Raw genomic sequence first — 267 nt, 5'->3', positions numbered from 1 at the left:
AAGGTCACAAGGGAGCGAAGAATGTTCTCACTGTTGCTTTACTAGTTATCATTATCATCGTTGCGTTGTTTCTTATTTATCGCCCTATTTCCAAGCGCCTAAAACCACTGCCCTTCTTGCCTTCACCCCCCCCCCTTCCTCCCCACTCCTCGTAGCACAAGGCGGGCACTCCGCACGCGCACCCGCCGCAGACAGGTCACCGCGGCACTGCTGACTCACCGCGGGAAGGGCAGGTTACGGTAGCAATGCTGAGTCATCGCCCCGACT

Source organism: Penaeus monodon, chromosome 27, assembly GCF_015228065.2.
Source record: "Penaeus monodon isolate SGIC_2016 chromosome 27, NSTDA_Pmon_1, whole genome shotgun sequence".
Taxonomy (NCBI): domain Eukaryota; kingdom Metazoa; phylum Arthropoda; class Malacostraca; order Decapoda; family Penaeidae; genus Penaeus; species Penaeus monodon.
Note: the sequence above shows the minus strand (reverse complement) of the source record.